Source organism: Balaenoptera borealis, assembly GCF_965194805.1.
Source record: "Balaenoptera borealis genome assembly, chromosome: 2".
NCBI classification, from domain to species: domain Eukaryota; kingdom Metazoa; phylum Chordata; class Mammalia; order Artiodactyla; family Balaenopteridae; genus Balaenoptera; species Balaenoptera borealis.
The window spans coordinates 145,493,732-145,516,623 of record NC_138867.1 but is presented as its reverse complement, the minus strand read 5'-3'; the positions used below and the strand labels follow the sequence as shown (position 1 = coordinate 145,516,623).

General features: G+C 43.8%; 1 long non-coding RNA gene across 2 annotated transcripts in view; it reads left to right on the top strand.

Annotated features, from left to right (window-relative positions):
* Window positions 1-18,272, top strand: part of LOC309623234 — a 54,385-nt gene extending 36,113 nt beyond the window's left edge. For both annotated transcript variants that reach the window (XR_014241282.1, XR_014241283.1), the window contains exon 3: window positions 9,924-18,272. This is a non-coding gene — a long non-coding RNA (uncharacterized lncRNA). The remainder of the gene's footprint in view (window positions 1-9,923) is intronic.
* The last annotated feature ends 4,620 nt before the right edge of the window (window positions 18,273-22,892 follow it).

The window sequence follows — 22,892 nt, the reverse complement described above, 5'->3', positions numbered from 1 at the left end:
TCACATCTTGGTGCCCAGGGCTTTTTTAGCTCCTTTTAATGGGAGAGGATAGTACATATCAACAATTCTTTTAGCCACCATGTCATTTCCCCAAGAGGCTCAGAGAAGAACACAATGTCTCCAACAGATGAGTTGTGGTTATTAGTCTCCAAACTCCTCACTGTACATAGTTCTCTCCGGTACAAATGAGATACTAACTTTCCGTTGCCTCTTTCCTTTTGGAGGTTAAGCCTATGTTCCTTCTACCTGGTGATTTCCTAGTCCTACTGAATCAGTCTTTGGGAGTGGGGCTCAAAAATCTATGCCTTCTATAAACTCCTTGAGAGATTTATCTACAGACAATTTGGGGACAAGTGTTTGGGAGGCTTTGGGTTGACTATGTATCCTACTTACTGAGCCACATATGTTTGTTGTAACTCATCCTTGCTCATGTAGAAGTCATCATTGATTAGAAATATAATTAGAAACAACATTCCCCATGAATGTTTATAGCAACTTTGTTCATACTTGCCAAAACGTGGAAACAATCAAGATGTCCTTCACCAGGTGAATGGATCAGTAAACTGTGATACATCCAGACAATGGAATATTACTCAGTGCCAAAAAGAAATGAGCTATCCAGCCATGAAAAGACATGGAGAAACTTAAATGCATGTTACTAAGTGAAAGAAGCCAATCAGAAAAGGCTACATACTGTATGATTCCCATTATATGACATTGTGGAAAAGGCAAAACTACGGAGACAGTGAAAGGATCAGTAGTTGCCACGGGTCACAGGGGATGGACGGATGAACAGGTGGAGCACAGAGAATATTTAGGGCAGTGAAACTCTTCTGCATGATACTGTAATGGTGGGTACATGTCAGAATACATTTGTCAAAACCCATAGAATATACAACACCAAGAATGAGCCCTAATGTAAACTACAGACTTTGATGATAAGGATGTATTCATGCAGGTTCATCAACTGTAGCAAATGTTCACTCTGGTGCAGGATGTTGATAGTGGGGGAGGATGGGCATGTGGGGGGATGGGGGTATTCGGGAACCCTGTGTTTCTATTCAACTTCGCTGTGAACTAAAAACTGCTCTAAAAAACAAAGTCTGTTAAAAAAAAATAACATTCTCTTTCATGCTTCTGGAGGAAATTGTGTCCCTGTGAGCAAAGCTGAGGGGATAAGTTGAAACTCCACTTCTATGGATTTGCCATTTTCAGTGTCTTCCATCTTGCCAGGAAGGCCGGTCAGGATAAAAAAGAAGCATCAGAGTGTAGCTGTGATCATGTGAGGAAGAGCTTAGGCCATGGACTGGATAACAAGAATGAGCAAGGCCCTGCTTGCAGCAAGTTGTGACCTATTTCTTGTCCAGCAATTTTCAGCCAGACTGCTAAGTTCTGTCATTTCCAGGGGGTGTTGGGAAAGGTATGGCTCTATATCCTCTGTATTTCTTCTGTGGGGGAAGGCATGGTCATGATGGCTTACAGAGACTAGGTAGGAAGCTAGGAGGAATCAGGCAAAAGGGCAGCATGTATTGAAGGAACATCTGGAGGAGAGAAATCCAAGCAGACCAGGGACGAGGAGTCAAGAAATATATGGAATTCGGAAGGTAGGAGATCAGAAGCCAGGCAAATAGACTGGGTAATGGATAGGAGAAAGGAGCACCTGACCAGTGAGAAAGCCTCTTATCAGCTTTCTTCCACAGGGGAGCCGTGTGAAATGGAGACAGGCGCCCTGGGGCACGGTGGTGGCTGCCGTGGTGAAGAACAAGTAGGGTAACCTCCCTGCAGAGGAGGGAAGTGCTCGGAGGCAAGGATGCTACTGGCTCGTCACTGGAACATGTAACAACGAGCTTAACCAGTTTTTACAAAGTCCTCCAAAACCAGCCACTGAACTGAGGGTCTCCCCTCCATGGGAAGGAGAAGAAACTGGTTAAGAGACAGTCAAAGACATGTGTCTCTATTAGACCACAACTCTATCTTGTGCTTATTACCCCAAAGAAATCCTTTCCTCTTAGTTCCAGTTCTGTTTAAGTTAACTAGCCATCAAAACCTTTCCCTTTGATACAGTTTGTGAATATTTTAAGAGAACATCTGTTGACACTTAGTGAGTAAAAACAAAAGGATCAGCCTCCTTATGAATAGCTGTGAAAACATAATTGACACTTGAGCTTACATGTCACAAAGGAAGCTGAAATTTGCTGGACTCATGTTTAGATAGGAGAAACACACTAATGGTAATAGCAGTAGTAGCTGTTGTAATAATAATAGCAATAATAAAAAGATGTTAGTAACTGATGAACCGCTCTGCTATGGTTCAGAGATTTGTGGCTGGGAAGGTCTGGATGGAGCCAATTATCTGGACTTTCCTGTGCTTTTCCAGCTTTCTTTCCTCTGTGTTATAATCCACCTTCAGCATAGGATCCGGTATAATTTACACTACCGTGTTAGAAAATGTGATTATCAATGTGATGCCTGTTTTAGGGGAGGTAGTCTCTAAATCTTATTATTATTTTTTTTCTAAATCTTATTTTAACATGGAATGAAAGTTTAAATTTGCTGATGCTGGACTTTAAGGTTGAGGGAGTTGGGGTTAGGGGCAGTATTTGGGTGGGAGCAGCCTGGGTGATATTGGGGCTTATTAGGGGTTCTCCCACAGTCCTTGAAACTGTACTTTACATTAATAAGTGAAAACCTTTGCAAGCTGTAAAGGATCACTAGATGCCAAAACAAATTATTTTTCTTAGTACAGGTGACCAAGAGCAGATGCTGACACCAGGGGGAACTGGAGGAGTGATGGCCGAAAGGTGAATTACTAACAATTTCCAAGTATTAGAGTGCAGCAATTAAGAAACAGCTGTTCTCTATAGCCACCAAAGCCAGAAAAATAAGTACTAATGAGCGCAGGAGGAGAAAGTTAAGAAAGATATAGAACGATACTAACTACAGGAGGGGGTGGGAAGTAGGTAGGACTCATTCATGCAGTCATTCAGCAAGCATTTATTAAGCACCTACTACGCAGCAGGAACTGGGCTAGGTGTTGGGAGTATAAAGGCCAAAGCCTCTGCCCTCAAGTGCTCACAGAATCATGAGCTTGCCTGACTGTAAAGCTCCTAAGGGCAGGAGCACAGCAGTCCAGTCACTACATCCCAGATATATGTCTTCCTCCTAGAAGATACCTCATAGATATTCCTTGCATGAACAGCTGAACTAAGATTGAACCAGTAGGCAAGGCAAGGAAGTCATTAGGTATCACAGAATCTTTCCTCTAGCCTGCAGCTGATGTATTTCTGCCTGAAGGCAGGAGGCTGGCTGACAGAGCTATATATTCAACCGAAGCCTCCACTTATCTTTAGGCCTGATTCCCTGGAGTGCTGTTTTTGGATAACACTGCCCAGTCTTTGGAAAAAGCTAAGTTTAACAAGTCAGACCTGAAACTTCACCAACCCTCCAAGTTGAGTTCTTGGGCCGAGCATTTATATTTAATTGTATGTTGTCACCAGTCATCTGCTGCTCCAAGAACACAGAACGCTGCTTCCAAAGCAGATACCTTTTTTGGAGCTGCACTTCTCGAATCCTGACAACTGGAGTCAAAACAGCGCCTGGCAGCGTGAATGACAACTGCACATCGGCGAGCGGCTGGAGTCACTCAACTCTGAGAAAGATCTGGAAAGCTTCCACTTCCCTGCCTGCCTCAATGCAAAGAGCTGGGCTAAGCATGGTTGCCATGAAATACTCACACACCATTTGCATCTGGCTGGACGTCTAACAGGTAGAGGCGGCAGCTTTGTCTGTGAATCCCAGCCTTCTCCCTTTCGCGTATCCTAAGCTGTCCCTGATTCCCTTGAAGCCCACTGGAAGACGCCCACACAAAGGCCTTTCTGCCTACATGAGCTCCTCCCTGCTGCTTTGCCTTCCTTTTTTCTAACATCTCAATAAACCCTTCTCATCTCATATTTATCAAATGCAATCACAAAGGGACCACTTAATTAACAGGCTGCCATTGTGTGGAAGATGACTTGGAAGCTTAAAGCCATTTTAGAAACCTCACACTGTTCCTGACGACAAAAACAGTGGGACGCAATATCTGGGAGGGAGCTTCCGCCGAAACAGATGCCAGTGTTTCCATGATTAAGAACCTAATATTATAACATCATAGTATGTGGTGCCATTTGGTTAGGAGAGACAGCCTTGTGAGCGAGTGTTCTCAGGTCTCGCCTGCTTGGATGCAGCCAAATCATTCAACACCACAATATTTGCTCTGGCAAGGTGCCCCGGTTTATACTGCTCTTGTATGTATTCCCCAATAGACCCTATGTGGGGCTGAGCACCCTGAAAAAACTCAATTAAAACTTGCTGAGGCATTTGTTGGCTGTGACTAGCATACACTGAGGTTATTATGGTCATTCTGTGCTATGATGGTGACTAGAGGTGAATTAACAGTTTCAACAGTTTGTTTCAAGGCTGACTGATTTTTGACATGAGGACCAGAAATTTGTTTCAGAATAAAGTGCCAGACTTGCCCTTCTACCATCCTTAATCCTATCTCAAATTATTTTATCATTTAACTTATTTTATTGAGCACCTACTATGTGCCCAGCATTGTGCTGGGCTCCATAGGACAGTAAAAATAATAAATACGATGTAGATGCTGCCTATGAGAACTGAAAAAGCTTACATGATCCCCTGAAAATATAACTGCTAGTACTTCCCCTATTTATGCAAGAAGCAAATTTTCATCATGGAAAATTAAGAAAACACAGTCAAACAAAAATTAAACAATAAAAATTACCCATAACCCTTAGAGATAAGTTTCTGAGAGCAAACTCTTTGTACTTTTCCTTCCAGTCTTTTTTTCTGCATTATGTTCTATGTAGGCAGTTCCTGCACTGCTTCTCTTTCAGGCCATTCTTTGTTTCATCTCTATACTGCTGATGACTTGCCCTTACAGGGAAAGCCTTTTCACCTCCCTTCTGGCTATCCAAGTCCTACTTTACACTAACTTCTGGCCCAGTCTTCTGGGAGACTAATCTCATTCCCATTAGAAAGATCAGGGGTTACAGAGACTGTTGTTTGGGTCTTCTACTTAGCAAACTGTGGAGGAGGGCAAATCACTTAACTTCTTTGAACCTCAGGTTTCTCACCAAGACACTGGAGATTAAAAACTGGCAGAGTTATTGTCAAAGTTAAATGAGGTCAGATGAATAAAGAATGAGGTCAGTAAGTGATGTGTCTCTGTTTCCTCTCTGGTTCTCTGCACACCCAGAGCACTTGGGGTGTGTTGCCCACAATTTTGCCCAAGTTATACACACTTCACGACCTCTACTGTTGCTAGGATACACTCCCCAGTCGTTACGGTGGTTCATAAGACCCTGCTCCCCAGCCTCATTTTATCCCAAGCTCCCCCTCATTCTCCATCCCAGTCACCCTTCCCTCCCTTCTCTGTCTTGTTACCTATTTATCTTTCAGACCCTGGCTCAATTGTAACACCATTAATATTCTTGCCTGGGCTCTCCAGAATAGAGTAATCCTCTCCTGCCTTTTCATAGCACCACATACCTATTCATGGGTCTTATTCATTTATTTGGGTCTTTTTTTACATTAATATTTTCCCTTCCAGAATTAGTCTCCATGAGGGTAGCCCACGTCCTTTTTTGTTCTCCACTGGATTTCTAATGCCTAACACAGAAACCGCCACATAGTAGGTGCTCCATACACACTGTTGAAGGCTTAAGCAATTCTGTTTTCTCGTTAGTTGCTGGCACCAACGAATGGTAGCCTCTTAAGGAACAGGGCTGTGTCTTCTGCTTTCATGGTGTCATTGTGGGCTACTTCATCCACACCACACACATTCAGGCCTAGAAGTATCATGCTGCATTAGCCCTGGTTCTGTGAATATCTCTCTGGCCTTTCCAGAAGGTCCATAAAGAGCTGGATGAGGTTCTATGTCATCCATCTTGCTTCCAAGATGACTCCTCTTGCTCTCTCCCCTTCCCCTTTCAACAGAAAGTCTATCAACCAGGCACAGCCTAAATGCCTCCTCCACCATGTAGCCTTCTATGGTATCCCTTTCCCATCAGCATGGCATTTTTTTTCTGCCCTCTTTGGCACAAACAGAAATGATATCAATCTGCTCCTCATAAAAGAAGCTGGCTGTGTGCCGAGTTGTTAGCTTGTTTGCCCTCTGGCTGAGTCCCAAGTCCTTAGCGAGTTTCCCTTCCCCACCTGGCTCTTACTTCCTGTTTCTCAACACTCTTGCTCCTTTGCTCTCATTTTTGCAGGTATACTGAATGCTTTTCAGTTCTTCAAATCCAGCATGATCTCTCACATTTCTGGGCTTAGGCACAAGCTGTTCTCTCTGACTGAAACTCTCTTCCCACCTCCTGTCCATATGCCTAACTTCCAATTATCCCACAAGACTTGGCGTCAAGTTTGCTTCACCAGGAAAGCTCCCTTGATTGCCTGGGTTAGGCTGGGTGCTCCCTCTCTGTGTTGTGTCCCTCTAGCACCCGATGTGGCACTTCTTCCACCTTGTTCTCCCATCTTCCCCAGGGGGTGTAAGCTCCATTTGGGCAGCAGCCAGTCAGGGTTACCTTGCTCACCTGGAGCATAGTAGGTGCTTAATAACTACTCAGTGGATGAACAGATGAATGAATTAAGGCTGCCATAGTCACCTTTGTAACCCTCATTCTGTCCCCTCTGCCACTGTGCTCTGCACAGAGTAGGGCTCAGAAATGTTTGTGGAGTAGAAAGGGATGGAATTGAGCTCCCCCAGGTAAACACTTGTGGAAATGGCACAGAAAGAGCATCCGTGAGCTCCACCCAGCAGGGTCCATGCTCATCCATCTCAGTGCCACCAGCACAGACCTGGGCATGCAGCAGGGGTTCCACAGTATCTGTCAAATTACAATTTTACTGAATATATTGAGAGACTTGGTTGTACCAGCTGTGTCATATCTAGCAAGTTCCTTTCTCTCTGGCCTTAGTATCTGATCTGCAAAGGAGAGATAAACAGGTCACCTCCCTTAAGGGCTGTTTTGAGGGTTAAGTGAATTAAGATCAAGAGAGCGCTTAGGAGAACGGAGTGTGAGCCACCTGCCATTTGCCACCTGCCACATGGGGTTCTTTATGCCACAAAGGCTGCCTCTGAGCTCGCAGCGGTAGAACCCAGGCTGGGCGGCCAGGTTGAGGCAGGGGAGTTGCTGCCGGCCCTGGGGACTCCCGGGCTCCCTCCGGACCCTGTGCCACCGTCCTAGCCACCGTGCTTTCGAGCCACACCTGGCCGCAGCCCGGCGCCCCGGGCGCCGCCACAGGCCTCCATCCCCACCCCTGCGCCGCCCGCGCTCGTGGAAGTTTCCGCCGTAAGTCACTGCCCTTTTTTTAGCAGCAGCGCTGGATGTGCATCATAACTCACGGCGGACCCCAGAGAGCCCGCGCCGCGCCGCCGCAGACGTCAATGCAGACGAGCAGGCAAAGGCCAGGCGCTCGGCCGCCGGGTGTGGGGCGAGCGGGTGGGCGGGGCACTGGAGGGGAGAGGGGAGGCGATGCCGGCCCACGCTTCTCTGCACTGCCCCGCGGGTCACAGCACCACGGCCTGCGGGTCCTCAGAGCTCCGGGGCAGCCGGGATGCTCGTCAAGGAAGCTCACCCCTCGGGAGCGCCCTGGCAGGGTCGGTCTGCGTGCTTCGAGGCCTCAGAACTGAGGACGGATGGGCTACGGTGATGGAGGGGGAGAAAAGCAGCCTTCTGTGCGTCTGCCCATCTGTCAATCATCCATCCTGTTACCTGCCCAACTACCAGCCTTCCCATCTATCTGGGCCTTCCCCGCACACGAAGTCACTGAAGACTCTTCCTCCCATCCATCCATCCACTCGCTCATCCACCCATCCACCCATCCCATCATTTATCCACCCTTCTGCTCCACCACTCAACCACCTGCCTTCCCAATCAGGCATTTGACATACTAAGTCACCTAAGGTCCTCCCTCCCCACATCCACCCACCAGTAATGCGCTCATTTACCTCCCACCAATCTATTTGTCTCCGTCCATCTTTCCATCCATCTATCCATCTACCTACTCATCAATTCAAATTAGCATCCACTATACTGGATGCTCAGAATTCAAAGATGATTTGAGCAGCATCTCCACTCTTGCAGAACTCAGAATCAGCATGGTTTAATGTGCCCCAGGAGAAAAACACTTGCCCTTATTATTCTCAGAATTAAAGAAATATGTGTACTAGAATCCTATTACAGCAGGGTGCTAGTATAATAAAAATAGTAGCTAATATTTATTGAGCATGATTTGCCAGGCAATGTTCTAAACTTTTCACATGTAGTATCTCATTTGATCCTCATACCAACCCTGGAGGTAGGTACTACTATTACACCCAATTTTCAGATGAAAGAAAAGAGGCTCACATAAGAAACTTCTGTGGCTACACAACTGTTAAATGACCAAACATTTAGAAACTAAACTCCGACTCTGAAAGCAGTACTTCTAGTCGCTTTAGTGGCATTTGTTACCTGAGAGAGGTAACACATTAAATGGAGTTAAGTTGGATCAGCTTTGGTTTTCTTTTCTGTAAAAGTATTTTCAGAGATATTGTATATATTCAGTCTAGTATCCATTTGCAAGGACTAATGTATCTGATAAACTTGTTACTAGCCAAGATTAGAGAATAAGAGTGGGATCCAGGGGAAATGAGACATATCTATTATTAACCATGCTCATTATAGAACAATTAAAAGTAATTTTTAAAATCTCTTGTGATTCTATTATCTAAAAACAACAGCTGCTAACATTTGGTTTGTGTTCTTTAAAATGTTTGCTATCCATATACACAGATGCATGTGTATATATTTTTTCTTTGCAAAAATTGGATATTTATACACATTTTAAAAAATGTAGTATTTGCCATGGACATCTTTCCATAGGTTTACCATACTTTAAGAAATCTATAAAGAGATTTCTTTAATAAATAAGCTGCCTTCTTGATTGCTGCTCCTCTTGTGCTTATTTTCCTCCTCCGCTCCTCTTTCTGCTTCTTTCCTTCCTCCTCCTTGATATTGGTTAGAGGTCCTGGTTGTAGGCAAAAGAACCCACTCTAGTAAGTTGTAGTAGGAGGAGGTTTATTAATAAATAGATCAATAGTGTTTATTACTATTTTTGTTGTTAGGGTATTATTATTAAATAGTTCACATAATTATTGGGTGGGCTGAATAGAGGGCAACTCTGCAAATGACAGGACAGAAGTGGGCCTCCAACAGAGCTGCAAAATGAGAAACTGCCACCATGGCCACTGACCTTAGAAGCATGCTACCTCTGCTACCATTCACTGGCAAAATTATGTCTCTTACTCTGTCCTCTCTCCTACATTCAGTTCCAGATCAAAGTCTTGTGCACATACATCTAGTGGGCAGAACTTAAACCACATCTGAAGCCTAGCTAAAAGGGAGTCTGTAAAGCATAGATTTTAGCTTTCCAGTTTTTGCACACTAGAGTGAGGTTGAAGAGGGCATCGAGTGAGCCAGTCCACAGGACCAGCTATGGGTTATTTTAGTAGAAGAGTTAGTAGGCCTCATCCTGTTGAGCACCCTCATTTTACCAATAGGGAAACTGAGGCCTATGGGGGGGAGGCTTCCTCATAAGTTTATATTGAAAGATGGCTGGAACCCAGAGCTGAAGCAGGATCACGTCATGGGACCTTGAGGACACTGGGGATCTATCATCTCCCTGGGCTCACATCGAAGACTTCACATGATTGGATCTACCCTGTATTCCTTTTGTCACCACCCCGTCACCATTTTACCTGAAAATTCATCCTTAAAATCCCCAGGGTTGTCAGCATCAGAGGAGCCCATGTGTTAAATGATTGTTATAATTGTTGTTGACATCCTCGTTTCCCATCCTCTTTGTTTCTTTGCCAGGCTGATATCATGGGATGTCCATCTGTACAACAACTCCACAAGGTTGGTACTACTTTCCCCATTTTAAAGATGAGGAGGGCTTCCCTGGTGGCGCAGTGGTTGAGAATCTGCCTGCCAATGCAGGGGACACGGGTTCGAGCCCTGGTATGGGAAGATCCCACATGCCGCGGAGCAACTGGGCCCGTGAGCCACAACTACTGAGCCTGCGCGTCTGGAGCCTGTGCTCCACAACAAGAGAGGCCGCGATAGTGAGAGGCCCCCGCTCGCCGCAACTAGAGAAAGCCCTCGCACAGAAACGAAGACCCAACACAGCCATAAATAAATAAGTAAATAAATAAATTTAAAGATGAGGAAACTGAGGCTCGGAAAGGTGATTTAATTCCTGCAGGATAAAACCACTAATAAGCAGTTGAGTTGGGAGTAAAGCCCAGCTGTGCTAACTGCTGATTCTCATGAAGCTCTGCTCTTGTTAAACACATTTATCTGGCAGGCTCACTCCCAACCTCTGTCTTTGTACATGCCTTTCCCTCTCGTTATACAAACTATCCCTTGCATCTAGATTGAACACTTATCTCTTTCTCTTTGGGGGTGAGGGGGTGGGGGGAGGGCTTATTTATTTTGAATGATAAACAAAAGCATTTGTAAATTGCAAATGCCAACTCAACCATAATGAGATGGGAAAAAAATACCATAGTTGCTCTGTTACAATTTATCTATCAGATATTTATTGAGGGTCTTTTGTGTGTCAGCTACTATGCTAGGCACTGAGATACAAAGTTGAGGATGAATTAGACACAGACCCTGATCTCATGGACAGTGTGTGCTAGTAGGAAAGACAGTAATCAGACAGCTGCAATATAGTAGGACACCTGCTGAGCTATGACAGGGGTACACCAAGCTTGACATGGGAACACAGAGAAAAGGCACCTAACCTACTCTGGAGGTCAGGTGTATTAGTTATTTATTACCAAAATAATTCTGCATAACAAATCACCCCAAAACTCAGTGGCTTCAACAAGCATTCATTTAGTTCATGAGTCTTTGGGTTAGCTGGTTGGTTCTTCTGGTCTTGGTTGGGTTCACTCAAATCTCTGTGGTCAGCTGCAGGTCAGTTAGTTGGTCCAGCTGATCTTGGCTGGGCTCTCTCACACATTTGGGCATGGACTGGCTGTTGGTTGGTCAGTGATGGCCTTGGCTGGGGTCTGCTCTGCTCTAACTCTGTTCTGTTCCAGGTACCTCATCCTCCAACAGGCTAGTCTGGGCAGGCACTCATGGTGAAAGCAGAGAACAAAAAAGTGCAAATGCTTTTGTAAGTTTCTCTTTGTGGGACAACTGTTAAAATTCCATTGCCATTGGCCAAAGCAAGTCACATTGTCATACTAAGAATCAAAACGTGGGGAAGTAGATTCTACCTCTTAACTGGAGGAGCTATTCAGCCGCCTTGCAAAGGGTGAGAATACAGAGAGGAGGGAGGAATTCAGGCCAGTTTTGCCGTCTATCACATCAGGAAGACTTTCTGGAGGAGGTGGTAACTGAGCTAGTTTTAAAGAACGAATTTTCAGGTGAAAAGCTTTCGGGGTGGTGGGAAAGGAAATGCAGGGGAGATGTGCCAGCATGTTCAAATGTCCAAATGCCTTATTAGGGAATTGCTAGTAGTACCATGTGGTTAAAGGCTAAGAGAGCAAGAGGAGGGTATCAGGAGATGAGGTAGGCAGAGGCCAGATCACGAGGGGGCTTACGTTAAGGAGCTTGGATTGTGTCCTGGTAGTGGTAGTGGAACTTTATGAGTTTTAGGAGAATTAATGTTTGTGTTTTCAAAAGAAAACTCTGGACAACAATTGGAGACAAGAGTAGCAGTGAAGAGCTTGTGGTAGTAATCCAGATTAGAAGTAATGATGGCTCAAACCAAGGTATCAGTAGTAGAGGTGGAAAGAAGTGAATTTAGTTGAGAGATAGTAAGAATCAATAGGACAGGCTCATTAACTGGATGGGGGGATGAGAGAAAAGGAGGAGCCAAGGATGATGCCATGTTTCTGGCTGGCCCAGTGGGGCGGATGATGGTTCATCACCAAGATAGAGGCATCTCAGTTCGAAAGAGGTTTGGATATGCTGAGTTTGATTGGTGCTGTAGGCAGAATAATGACTGCCCAAAGATGTCCACATCCTAATTCCCAGAACCTGTGACTATGTTACTTTACATGGCAGATGAGATTTTGCAGATGTAAGTTAAGGATTTTGAGATGGATTATCCTGGATTATCTGGGTGAATCCAATGCAATCACAAGGGTCCTTATAAGAGCAAGGCAGGAGGGTCAGAGTCACGGGAGCTATGACCACAGAAGCATAAGTTGAAGTTTCAGAGTCATAAGCCAAGAAATGCAGGCAGCTATAGAAGATAAAAAGGTAAGGAAATGGATTCTCCCCTGAATCCTCCAGAAGGGACACAGCCCTGCAGACACCTTGATTTCAGCCCACTGAGACTGATTTTGGGCTTCTGACCTCTAGAAATGTAATATTATAAACTTGTGTGTTTTAAACTATTATGTTTGTGGAAATTTGTTACAGCAGCAATAGGAAACCAATGCAAGAGGCTTGTGGGATATCCAGATGGGGATGTACAGGAGTTGAGAAAACATGTGGGATGGAGAATTGAACATGATGCGAGTCACTGGCAAATGGACTGGACCATAGCATAAGATCTTCCAGTAAGACAGCTTCAAGTGAGAGGTTAGGACAGCCTGGAAAGGGCTCAATTCAGGGGAAATCTTTGAAGGAAAGTGAAAAGGAGGACCTGGAGAAATATGAGAAAATCTAGTGATGGGAAATCGAGAGTAGAGTTTCAAGAAGGAAACCCTTCCTGTCCATCATCACAGAGCAAGACTGCTGGATCTGATCATCAAGAATACAGTCATGGTGTGAGCAGTTTCAGAGGCAGAAGAGGAGTGGAACCCGTCTGACTGCAGGGAGAAATAGTGGGGGGTGAGGAATTAAAGGCATAAGGAGAGACAAGTTCCTTAGATCATTGGCTTTGATGGGGAAAGAGATAAGATAATAGCTGGAAAAGGATGGGGGATCAAGGGAGGACTTTATTTTTTAAGATGAGAGAGAGCTGTAAGCTTAGTTGCTTCTGGGAAGGAGCTAGCTAGGGGGCTGGGGGATGGCTGAAGATGAAGGACAGAGGGAGAGTTTATGATGCAGTCAGGTCTCTGAGGAGGTACGTGTTGGGGGTGGGATCCAAAGTGCCCGAGGGATTAGCCTTAGACTGAAGGAGGATGATCCTTCCATCAGGGAAGGAGGCAAAGACAGCTGTGGAGGTATTAAGGCGTGTAAGTAAGGATCGTATGGGGGACAACTTTCCACGTGCTAGTTAAAGCATTCCAACATTTTAGGACAATTCCTTTCTGACTTGCTATAGTGAATTGCCACCAAAATTTCACTACTCAGATCAAGAAAGTAGAATTTAGAGGGAACAAAGAGACTGGGCTAGCGGTCAGTGGATCAGCATAGAAACCAAAGTAATAGCTGAGAAAAATTTTTATCTTAAGAATCATAACACCATAAAATATAGGAATTGCCATACTGGGGCAGACCCGTGGTCCACTCAGACCGACACTCTGCTGCCAACAGAGGTCCCATGGGATGGGCACCCAGAGGGCACAGTCATGCTGTACCCACTCTTGATCTTGCTTAAGAGACAGAGAAACCACTTCCCTCCTGACGTCAACCGTAAAGGTTAGGTATATCCCAGCACCCATTTATGGCCCTGTCATGCATAAATACACCCAAACCCTCTCCAACTGCCTGCACCATCCCCCTTGGGGTTATGTGTTTCATTAGTTTATTTCCCACTGTGTGACACAGAATTTCTAAAAAAATCTATTTCTAGCTTATTTTGTTTGGGGTTTAAAGAGTGGCCATTTATCCCAGTAGGCATGAAATGTAATAGTGCAAATGAAGTACATTTAGCACATCATAAAACCTGACACATTATAAATGATTCATAAAGGCTAGTGATGATGATGATGATGATGATAAAGATAATGATGATGTTTCAATCCTCATTAACTCTCCCTGCTATGCATTACCTTCCCCTTTTACAGAAGGGCAAACTAAGGAAGGCTCAGTGAGGTTACTAGACTTGATAAAGGAGATCGGGGAAGAAAAACATTGGAGATCAGAGAGCGGTTAATTGAAAAGTGGAAGCTTGGGCTGTGGGCTAGAAGCTTAAGGAGAAGCAGCTTGGAAGCACCCTCTGCCGACTTCCTGTAACCCACCCACCCCCTGCCACCCTGTGGCTGCATTTGCTGGTCATCTTCCTTTACCATAGGTGGAAAGGCTGCACGCAGCTCAACCAAGCCTGGGGCCAACCAGCCTGACATGATCCTTCAAGTTCAGAGAGCAAAAGGATCCGGCTTATTTATTCTACCCTCGTGATGGAAACAGCCCCAGAAAATGTCCTTGTGCTTACTAAGCTATTTCCCCGCCAGAGCCAGCCAGAGAATGTTAATTATCTCATCCTTTCTTCCCCCTCCATGACGAATTATTGACTTCCAGTGCACGCTGTCTTTAATTGTGAGGTATTCCAGAATGAGTAGGTTATCAAAAATGTGCAGAGGGGGAGAGCTTTGGTCCAGCCCTGGGAAGCTAAGGTGGGGAAATTTATCCTTATTTATTTACATGGTAATGGGATGAGATTTTGCCAGCTTGCTAATGGGTTCTTAAAGAGAAATAGGCTTCCTGTGGCCTAGTTAGAACGACTGGTTGCCTGCCACCACATAAAATACCAAATCAAGAAGGCAGTGGCTCTTTTTTCTAGAATTGTCTTCTGTTTGGGGGACTATCTGAACTATTTGCATGGGAGAGGGATGTGTAATTTATAGTGGGAGGCAGGGAGGTAGGGTGGACACAGCTGCTGCATGGTTTAAATGCACCAGGCCTTGGCTCTGCAACCAAACAGCTATTTGGACTCAGATGGTGCATTTAATCACCCCTAAGTCTCAGTTTTTCTATCAGTCACATGGGGATGGTTATGATTTGCCCTAAACCAACTTAGCAAGCTTGTTGTAAAGACAAGATGAAAAAAAGTTGGTTTTAGGAGTGCTTAATGATTGTATTTTGTATCTCTGAGAAGCTCACGTGATTTTCCAGAAAACAAGAGAAAGGTCCTAATCACATTTAAAAATAAACCTTAGCATTTTCTAAGTACTTGGCCAATTACTCCAAATAACATTCATTCTAGAGGCTGCTGGGGGTGGGAGGATGGGGGTGTGAGTCACGTGATGAATGTATGGGCTGGCCAAAAATTCGTTCAGGTTTTCCTGTAAGCTCTTACGGAAAAAAAGCCAACCCAAATACTAGACTGTGGAACAGCCAGAGATGGGCTTTGTAGGGTATCATTCCAAAATCAAGGAGGAAGGATCCAGGTCCAGAGACAGCCCCAAATCTCTCTCACTGCAGCCATTGGTTTCTCTTCCCTAGAGATGTCTGGAAACCTCTCTGGGTTCTTCCTACTTTGTCTTCTTTACCCTTTTGGTCTTTTCATTGATTCAGTACGTGTTTGTTGAGCACCTCCTATGAGCCAGGCGCTGGGCTAGGCAATGAGTAGAGATACAGCCTGGGAGGAGGGAAGAATTTAAACTAACCCACAAATAAATATGCAATTACAAAGGGAGGTAGGTCCATGGGCTTTCAGAGAGAAGGTAAGGGGCAGAGACAGTTTACATCAGAGGGTCAGGGAAGGCCTCTCTGAGGTCCTTACATTTGAACGAAGGCACAAAAGATTCACTGGTCAGACAGAGAGCAGGGAGAAGAGCATTCTGGTCAGAGGGAACAGCAGCTGTGAAGGCAGGTGTGCGTGGGAAGAGCTTGGCACGTTGGAGGACTGAAAGTGGAGTGGGTGGTGTGTGTGACTGTGTGTGTGACTGTGTGTGTGTGCAGGTATGTGTGTGTGTGTGTGTGAATGTGGTGTGTGTGAGCATGCACATGCAGATGCATGAATGGACAGTAGTGAGAGAGGGAAGGGCAGAGTCAGGTGAAGGAGAAGGGGCTAGGTAGGACTGGGTTTGAATCCTGGGTCTGCTAACTGTTTTCCGTATAATCCTTGGCCAGTCACATCAGCTCTTTGAGCCTCAGTCCCCTCCTTTGCAAGGGAGAATGGATGACAAGTAGCTCGTGAGTTACCTGAGGTTCAAAGGTCAATCAACCTGAGGTTCAAAGGTCTCCACAATAGCCTACGAGGCCCTCTTAATCTGGCCTATGTTACCTCTTGGACCTTCTCTCTGATTAGTCTCTCCCTCCCTCTTTCAGCTCCAGCCAAGTGGCCTCTTTGCTGCTCTTCATACACACTAGGCACATTCTACCCCAGGGCCTTTGCACTTGCTGCTCTCTCTGTTGGCAGTGCTGTTCATCTGCAAGTCTCACTCCTTCAGATCTTCACTCAAATACTGTGTTTGCAACTAGGCCTTCCTGATCACTTTATTTAAGATCATCACTCTATTCTTTTCCAAACATCCATCCCTGCTCCCTGCTTTATTTTTCTCCATGGCACTTAGCACCATCCAGCCCACTAAATATTTATTTTGTACATTATCTGCTCTCCCCATAAGAAGGGGGGTTCTATGAAGGCGTGGAGTTTGTCCATTTTGTTCATTGCAGTGCCCCTAGCACCAAAAGAGAGTGCCTGGCGTATATTAGGTGCTCAATAAATAATGATGAATGTAAAGATATGTGATAAGTAAACAGAACGGTTGCATCACTTTTAGAAGCATTTTTTGCTTCAAGGTCTCATTCAAGTCCCATCTCCTCCTCAAATCCTTCTTTTACTTCCTTCCCCAGGCCACAGGGATCTCTCCCTCCTCTAGTCACTTTCAGTACTTTCAATTCTTATCTCTTAAATGAGCCTTATTATTGAACGCTTTGTGACATCTCCCGTTCTGTCATTTAACCTTTTGATATATAGGTTCATCTATCTATCTTCATCTACCTTGTAACCAAGACTTAAAACCATGAATTCTAGAATTTTAGAGTGGGGAGGGATCTTAGTGATCCTTTTCTTCAGTTTTACACAGCAGGGCACTTTCTGCAAGCTCCTTGACACACAGGGTTTTATGCTAAATTTCTTGTAACCCTTTTATTAATTTATTTGGCAAGTGTTTGTTGAATGTTGCTGTGTGCCAAGTCATGGATTAGGTACTGTGCTCTGCTGGTGAACCTGACACAGTTTGAACTCTCAATTTCTGACCTGTTGGAGCTCTGCACATACTAGATGATGAATAAATCTGTGCTAAAGGAATGAATAAATGAATGAGTGTTCATAGCCAATTTGAAGTTGACTGCGGTCAAATGACTTACAAATAATGAGGTTACCTTTATAAGTTACAGGAGGTCAGTCTTTTTAGAAGAGTAAATATTACTCCATGAAGATTTGGGATGGATAGAGGTGTGGAGGGTACTTGAATGATATGGAGAGGTCTTGAATTAAGATTCTCAAGAGGGCCAGAAGAGGGAGTTGAATTGACCTCCCTGTGGGAGACCCATCAAAGCTTGGAGGATGGGTGGGTACGGGGTGTGTGGTGGTTACTACTGGCTTAGAGGTGAATCAGCTCTTGATGTTAATAAGGCGAAGGTGAAGGATGCTACATTCTGGCATCTAAGAGCTACTTGGGAAGACCCTGAGATCTACCAGGAGGTTCTAATCTTCTCACTGGGGACCCCTTCTCTAGAGGACAGAATTCTCTTACTGTCTTGCAAGTGATTGCTTATGGGAAACAGTTTTATGCTTGGTAATAGCAAACACTGTCAAGTTCATTTATTTCACTTCCAGTTTGCTTCCCGAGGGGGACGTTGTACTGCCAAGTGGTTCGGCCTATGTGCCAGGCTCCAGTGGCTTCCAGCACCTGGGGGTCTGATTTCCAGTGATGCTACACTCCATCACTCAGCCTGAGAACATCTTAATTTAGCACAAAGTGTGACTGCCAAGGCTGAAAGCTGCTAAGGGCAAAGAGTTGTCATTGGTGGTCGCTGCTAGTTGCAAATGTGGTCAATCGCTGGATCCTGGTTCCTTAGAGCCTGCTACCCATTTGGAGTTATTTCGCATTCCAACACTGTATCCTCATCATCATCATCCATCACCACCATCATTATCATCATCATCAATCACCATTACAAATTAAGCCCCATCAGATAGGTTTGTAATTATCCTATAATAGGGGCAATTTTCTGGGTGAAGAATCGCTAATCAACAAAATCTGCTTGGCCCTACCACAACCTCCAAAATGTTTGTCAGCCAAGAAGGTGCTTCTATTCTACCAAATTCAAACTAGGAATCACAATTCTGAGAACAATGCTACAAAACTGGCAGGTGCAGAAATGAAGTGTGGGGGAAAAGTTGAGGAAGATTTAACAAAAGAACCTGAGCTAAGAAGCAGAAGACCTGGGCTCTAGTCCAGGGATTTTGTTTTAATTTGGGGACTCCCATTGACAGCAACAGTAACTCAGCTTCTTTGGGTTAAAGTTAATGCTTTTATCTACTGGGATCAATAATTCTTACCCTATTCTACTTCAGAAAAGTGTGGTAAGAATTGAGTAAGTTACTGGATGGCCAGGTTTAGGAAGAACAAGTAAAAGGTGATAGTGTGAGATGTTCTTTGTGAAGCGTGTTAGATGTTATAGTCAAGATGTTATACTGAAGTGAGGCTAAGGACTTTAACACTAAGGACTCTTGGTTATAAATGACAGAAACTCAACTCACAATAGATTAATCAAGAAAAGGGACTTGATTGGTGTATGCAATTGAAAAGTCCACAGTTGGAACTTGCTTTAGGCATAGCTGGATTCAGGACTCTGTTTCTGTGTGGTGCCATCATTTTCAGGCTTTGCGCAAAAGGAAGGGAGCTGGAGCAAGTCCAACCTCTCAAGTGCAAGCCTGGTGGGGAAGTGTGCATGCTTCTTTTTTTTCGGTCTTACAAGTGAAGTTCCTCAATGAACTTCAAGTGAGCCTGACTAGTTTGGTGTGGGTCACACATCTATCCCGAAGTCATCGCTGTGGCTAAGGAATGGAGTTGACTTAGACCTCGGTGCTGGGATGAAAGTTTTATCCTTGGAGTAAAAGATGGGGAGGCCAATATGTATCACCATATGAAAATTAAGGTAAATATAGTGATGTTGGGTGGTCAAAACATTTCTAATGTCCACCAGGATGACTAACCAATCAGGAACTCTTTAGAGGAGAAAAAAGTGTTGATCAGTCATTACTACCAGCAAATAGTAATGTAATGTAACTAAAATCTCCTTATTATCTTACTAATCCTGACAGGTGATGTGTTTGCATCTCACATATATGTGCTGTGCATTTCACATCTTAGGTTTTCTAGAAAGGACTCAAACTCACCCAACATTTTCTCCTAATGACAGAAATGATCAAGGCCATAACTAATGTCTTCATGCTCTCTCCATCATTCTAATTCAAAGCACTCATTTGGCAATTAACCATGCAGTGACTGTGATATAGTTTGCATTATTATTTGTATTATTTTAGCTCATATAATTAAAAAAACTTTTAATGGGTTCATGTTTTCCCATCCAGACAGATTTCCTTGAAGGCAGAGACTATATACCTCATGCTCCTTTGCCTAATACTGTATGATCAAAAAGTTGCTTTCCTTTAAATTCAATATTCTAATTAAAGCTATAACCTCTAATAAACAAAAATACCATGTAAATACCACTAGAATTTTAGGCAAAGAAGCTCATTTTCGTATTAAAAGTATAACCATGAAAGCTTATTTGGTGACTATAGAATGGGATGGTAGTTATTCAAATACCCTTGAGAAGATGGCAAAATTATCAAGGGTATTTGATAAGTGCTACTCGTTTTTCCAGGTCCATGGTAGCCAAAACTAATTAATCATGCCACTCTTTAAATCTGGATGTGGCTTTAGAATCTGAATGTGGTTTTAGCACTTTAGGAGGGCATTACTAATTGATGAAGGTGTTGGCCCAAGCAAGAAACCCATTTGTCATCATGGAAATCCTGTTTTCTGTCTTGGGTTGTTGCCCTCTTTGCCCGAATTAAGAGTTTAAGGGGAGCTAGATGGGATGAAAGGGACACTTGCTCAGTTAGCCAGAGAAGTCAATGCAACTCAGCAACTGGAGGTGACAGAGGACAGAGCCAAACCACCCTCACAGTTGACATTAAACTATACACTCTTTATTACCATATAATCCTGAGTACTAAGATAAAGTATCTGGTAGTCTCTAGTAGGACCAAATTCTCTTTTATGTTTAAGAGTCCGATAAGATGCATTCATTCATGTGAGCCTGTCTTAGAAAACTCACTCGTTCATTCACAAATCTGAAGTAGAAATTATCATGTGCTACATTATCCCAGGGAAACTCCTTTCGGAAGGGATCAGGGGAGCTTTTTTCAACTGGTCTTTTCAGGGTGTGTAAAACCTTTCCAGTGAAACAAAGTATGTATGTAGGGAAGGAGGGGTCAGACTGTTGGTGTAGAGAGGATGGTAACATTTTTTTGTAATATTTGCAAAGGAAATACATGAGTATGACAAACAAAATACAGTTTGTGATTAAGGAATAATGAGTCATCAACTGTGGCTACGATGTAGGGTTCATGAAGAGATGTGTCAAGAGGTAAAGCTGAAAGAATAGAGTGAGATCCTATTTTGAAGATCCTTGAATATCATGTTAAGGAGTTTGGATTTATCCTATGAACAATAGGAGCCACTTATATTATTAAGTAGGAGAGGGGATAGAGTGGGAAGTAGTAGATGGGCTTGGATGCAGTGCACAGTATGGCCAGGAGGGGTTGCAAGACCAGGAAAATGGGCAGGGAGAAGCCACTGCACCTGTCCAGATAAGCAATTATGAGAATCTGAGCCAGGACAGTGATCACGGTATAGGGACAAGGGAAAAGAATAAAGAAAGTCATTGAGTTCATGAGATGCCTAAAGGGCAGGGTGGGAATCAATGAAATTATTGAGATTTCTGGGCTTGATGATGCTTTTAATTGAGATAGAAAACACAGGAGGAGGACCATCTTCAGGAAGGAGCTAGTGTGGTTTAAGGCATGTGAGGTTAAGATTTTAATGGGACACCCAAGTGGAGATATCCAGTTAACTGTTAGGTGTGCCAATTTAGGGCTTGTGAGGCATGATGAAATTGGCAGTGGATATCTGGAAGTCAGCATGAATGAGATGAAACCACAGAGTGGATAAGTTCACATAGAACAAGAAGAGTGCTGAAATGTAACCCTGGGAACACCAACATTTATAGTCCAGATTAAAACAGAAGAACTCTCAAGGAGATAGAAAAAGAGTAGTTACAGAGGTAGGAAGAGAAATATAATGGTGTCCTGAGACTACAGAAGATTCCAAAGAAGAAGTAACTGCACAGAGATCAGGTTGGAAGAGGGGAAAGTTGCTAGAGTTCTCAGATTTAATAATAAAAATACAGGACGCCCAGTTAAATGTTCATTTCAGATAAATTATATATATAATTTTATATACCTATGTGTGTGTGTGTGTGTGTGTACCCAAATAATGCATATAACTGGGAATTTTGTATTTTATCTGTGAACCCTACAAGTTGACCAAAGGATGACAGGAAATCACTGGCTTCGACAATCAGGAAGCTGTTGATGTGCTCTGCATGGGCAGTTTCACCACAGCAGTGTGAACAGAATCTGAAAGTTGGTGAGCTCGTGACAAGGAAACAAATATGGTGAGGAAGTGAGGTGGTAAGGAAGCAAGATTAGTGAGGGAGTCAATTCTGTGGAAGATTTTTGTGTCCAAGGAAGGTGAGAAAAAGAAAAGTAGTCTGAGAAGAAAAGAAAATCAGGTAAGATGTTTTCTGTTTTGTTTTAGAAAAAGAGGGAAACTTCCACATTTGTAGGCGGACAGGGAAAAAAATGTAGAGAGAAAAATGAATGAAAGAAACAAAAAAGAGGAGGTAATTGCTGGAGTGGGATTCTGAAGGAGGATTAAGAGAACAGTGGAGAGGTCAGCCTTGGACAGGAGATGGAACAGCTTTTCCATGAGCTGAGAGGCAAGGAGGAAGGATGAACCATGGTATAAATAAATCTGGGAATATAGGAGAGAAGTTGGAGCTCATGCATGACAATCTCTCTTTTTCTTTGTGATCTAGGAAGGTTCATCATTTGATGGAAGCTGGTAGAAGGGCTTCTGAGAGCAGGGTTTTGAATCTAAGGAAAACAGTAAAAGAAAATGTCTTGAGTGCTGGAAAGGGGAAGGCTTAAAGGCATGGGTCTGAAAAATCAGTATCTGTCAGTGAGGCTAAAGCAGACTGGAGTGGATAGACAGGAATGTGTGATGGATAAAAGGGCATCAAATTTGGAGGTATATAGGCCTGGGTAGGGATCTTGGCTCTGTCTGTATTTAGTAGCTTTTACTAGGGCATGGTGTATGACATGCAGCCCCCAAGTCTCAGTGGCTTACAAAAACATTTCCTTCTTTCTCATGTTGCATGGAAATGGCTGCAGGTCAGGTGACACAGCTCTTCTCCAGGCAATGGTTAGGGTACAAATCCATTTCATACTCCAGGATTCATGTTAGCAGAAAAGCAGCTACTGTGGCATGACTCCTCATGGCAGGGGACAAAGGAGCAAGAAACCAAATTGAACCAAGCAATTGCATTTAAATTTTTTTTCTTGGATGATTTATGTCGTGTTTGCTCATGTTCCATTGGCCAAAGCAAGTCAAATGGCCAAGCCCCCCACCTCCTAGAGAAATGGAAATAAAAACAAAAATAAACAAATGGGACCTAATGAAACTTAAAAGCTTTTGCACAGCAAAGGAAACCATAAACAAGACAAAAAGACAACTCTCAGAATGGGAGAAAATATTTGCAAACGAAGCCACTGACAAAGGATTAATCTCCAAAATATACAAGCAGCTCATGCAACTCAATATCAAAAAAACAAACAACCCAATCCAA